General features: G+C 39.2%; 1 long non-coding RNA gene across 1 annotated transcript; it reads left to right on the forward strand.

Moving 5' to 3' along the window:
- Positions 1-875: 875 nt before the first annotated feature.
- Positions 876-3,400, forward strand: LOC104597754 (uncharacterized). The gene is made up of 2 exons (XR_016078363.1): positions 876-1,221; positions 1,739-3,400. It is a non-coding gene; the product is annotated as an uncharacterized LOC104597754 (long non-coding RNA).
- Positions 3,401-3,875: the final 475 nt, after the last annotated feature.

Below are 3,875 nucleotides of genomic sequence, written 5' to 3' on the forward strand. Positions count from 1 at the left end.
CTGGTCCATAAATTTGCCTGAAGTTTCAAGTTTCACATGATGAAGAAGAAAACAGGGAAAACTTTCCTTTCGCCATCTTTTGGATACTTTGGCAAAGCAATCTCTCATTTCACCGTTTTCTCTCAACAAAGGAAATATCTTGGAAAACACAAGGTGAGCTTGCATTTATTACTACCATTTTGGTTTTTGGATATATCTTTTCTTCTATAATGTTGCAGCGACAAGTCTTCTGTAGAAATTCTTCTTCTTCTTTTTTGATTCATCTGAGAGATGAGTGATAAAGGTTGTTCTTGAACAACATTAAGGTTATGAGAAATCTCATTCCAAATATTTGTTCTAAACTCACAACTTCTGAACAGGTGATCTAAGGTCTCAATGTTGTGAGAACAGTAGTCACAGTTTGTAGGAATCTAAGCCCTCTATTGTCCAACTTAGCTCTCACTAGGAGTTTCCCAAGGAAAAATAACCACATGAAGAACTTCACTCTAGGTTGGCAAGGAATAGTCCAAATGAACTTGAAAAAGTTAGAGGGAGCGTTCATGTTTGATTTATCTAAGAATTTAAGAATTTGTAGATAGACTTGGATGACCTCTTACCATTCTATATATGTGTCAGGCCACACCCAAAAATCCTCCTAAGCTATAGCCATAATTAATCCATCCTGAACTTTGAAACCTTTAATCAAAACTTTCCAAATCCAAGAGTCACCAGTCTTATTCCTGTCGTATTAAATTATTAAATGATTTGAGTGTAAATTCTGACTTATTTTTGTGTCAAACTTTAACTTTAGCTTATCTTATTTGGTTGCAGTACAAATGAAGTAAATTAAGACACGAAGCAGAATAAAGTAAAACCCAAATAATGCTCACCCCTACACACTCACAAGGCCAACTTTTATACTATCTAGCACCCACAGCCAACAAGTTGACGACTCTTTTGATCCAATCTCAGATCAGGAAGGAAGAGCATTCATCCTCAAACTCACCACAGCAGAAACCATTACTGACTGAAGGCAAACCTTGCTGGGCAGTTTTCTGTTTTCCAGCTACGATGCAGAAACGAAAGCTTTATTAGCAGGTCTTGAAGAATATTACAGTCTACAGTGCCTCCGGTAATCTAATATTTTAATGCATTTTGTGTGCGAAGTGGAAAGCCTCTCAACTGGATTATTTCCTACAATCAATCAAGGCAAGGAGCTTTCTAGACAAGGTGGTTGCAGAGGTAAGATCTGTTTCGTACTCTAATTATGTTGATGACTATTTATGGAATTGCAATTGAGACTGGGAATTAGGTTTCCAAACAATTTGTGCATGTTCAATGAAGGATTTTCTCATAGGCATTATACCCTTGCACTGCACTAGGTTGGGCTTGAATTCACCTTAACCCAATCCAATCGAGCCTGAGTTGCGTCTTAGCCTCAGGCTCGTGACTTTTCTTATTGTGAATTGACTCTTGATTTAGAAACATTTTTCCAAACCGTAATACCATTCAGGATTCAGCTTGTAATTAGATAGACTACTAGTTGATGTCGGAATGCGCTGGACTTGTAGCTTCCAGTAGTTCTAAATCAATCAAACCTGGTTGTCTCCCAACTAAATTCCAGAAATTTAAAGAACTGAGACTACCAATTCTGCGGTCAAATCCCAAACACATGCTGCAGGATAAAGTTTTTTGTTTGGATTTCGGGTTGTAGCAAATTTTCTCAATTTATTATGTACTTGGCTTTGCTCGTTTAAAGGTGCATATTGTGTGGATTAAAGATTATATTATGGAGGTGGCGGTGGCGATAAGCGCAACTACTATCGCAAAGAAGGTTGTGAGGGAGATCATCAGGGTCAGGGGAACATCGAGGAGAGGCGAGCAGATCTACCGAAGATCTGCTAGTTGATCCGCTTGGCAACCCTTGTAATGGTTGCATCTTCCAAGTTCTAGAGGCAATGCGCAAAGTAGATAAACACGCTTATAAGCCTCAGTTAATCTCAATTGACCCCTTTCACCTTCAGAGAAAAAGACCGCAAAGAATGATAGGATACAAAGAGCAGTATCTACAAAGTTTTCTGCAAAGGACAATCAATAAGGAAGAGCTTGATAATCCGGAGGCTATCAATGCAGCTTATTCTTCAATGATCAAAAAGATGGAAGAATTAGAACCTGAGGCTCGGCGTTTCTATGAAATCCTCTCTCCTCTTAATAAAGATGAATTTGTGAAGCTGATGCTTCTAGGTGGTTCTTTTATCATTGAGTTCTTCATCCGTCTTGGACAAGATGAAATTTCAATACACGATCAAGATCCTATTCCCAGATGGCGTGATTATATTCTACTCGACTTGATATTGGTTGAAAACCAACTTCCCTTTTCTGTTCTTGAAATGCTGTACGATGAAATCAAAGAGCCCAGAGATCTAACCCTTATTAAGAGTGCTCAGATGGCACTGCAACCATTCTTGCCAAAAGGTATCCATCATTTTGGCATAACTAACATAAAACATTTGCTTGACTACATACACAAAAGCCATGTCTCCAACATTGCTAGGAAAAATTGTTGTAACCGCTCGCGTTCTGAGACTGAGATCCCTTCACTTGAATTCCCTCATGCTACAAAGCTCCATAAGGCGGGAATTAAGCTGAAGGGTGTTGATGCAGAGTGCTGATTCAACATAGAATTTGAGAATGGAGTGCTGAAGATCTCAAGAATAGAAATTCATGACTGGACTAATTATCTCCTCCGGAATCTCATTGCCTATGAGCAGCGTATGTACGATGGTACTCAGCAATACTTCACACAGTATGCTTACTTTATGGATTGGCTTATTGACACCTCCGAGGATGTGAGCTTACTCCAGGAATATGGAATTATCCAGAACGTTGCAGGGGATTACGAAGTACCGGCACTTCTTTTTAACACACTCTGCAAAAATATGTTCCGCGAGTTCAGTAAGTTCCGCTATGTCAATGAGTGCCGTGATATCAATGAATATTATAACAGAAGTTGGCCGAGATGGTGGGCAGAATTGTTGCGTGGTCAGTGCAAGAATCCATGGACGATTATCTCTGTAGTAGCTGCAACTATACTGCTCGTATTGACATTGCTGCAAACCATTTATACAGTCAAATCTTATTACCACTGAACAGGATGGTATATGCATGGTCCACAGGTAACATTTCAACAGTGGAGAAAACCCAGCCAGATAAGATTGCTATCTCAATTCTCAAGGACAGATGTACTATTAACGGTGAATTATATTGGATGAGACATTGGGAGATTAATTGCATCTCATCGTGGAATACTGGAATCATTTTAGTACAAAACTGTTTCCATGTATGAACTTTGAACTACGAAGTTTGTGCTTGCGAATAAACAACTAGCTAGATGTTATGAGTGTGTGTGCTTTCTGTTTCTTCATTTCTTTCTTTTCTCATTGCTTGTCTGTCTTTTAAGATTTATGACATGTTATCTGTTTCCTTTGAGTATTCCTAGTTTGTTTTCATCCTAAGGGTCCGCAGTCGGAATTGGAACCGGAATGCTCCATTCCTATAGTCTATTTGATTCAGACAGGAATGACAATGGGAATTGGAATCAGCAGAAATAGGATTTCATTCCCAAGGGAGAGGCAGGGAATGGACATTCCCTCAAATGGGGGAATGTCATTCCAGCAGGAATGGAAATGGGATTTTGATTCCACCCAACCAAACAGTTGGGCCCATTCTGATTCTGATTCCAGACCCCTATTCCCACGAACCAAACAGAGCCTAATTTCATTCATGTTAATGCAAAAACATGGGAATGCAGATAAGTTGAATTGCAAATTCGGATTTATCTTTTTGCAAGAAAATAATAAGTCTACAGCCTGCATGGCCTAGCTACTGAGTGCTGA

This window comes from Nelumbo nucifera, chromosome 7 (genome assembly GCF_055504915.1).
Source record: "Nelumbo nucifera cultivar China Antique chromosome 7, China Antique-T2T, whole genome shotgun sequence".
NCBI classification, from domain to species: Eukaryota; Viridiplantae; Streptophyta; class Magnoliopsida; order Proteales; family Nelumbonaceae; genus Nelumbo; species Nelumbo nucifera.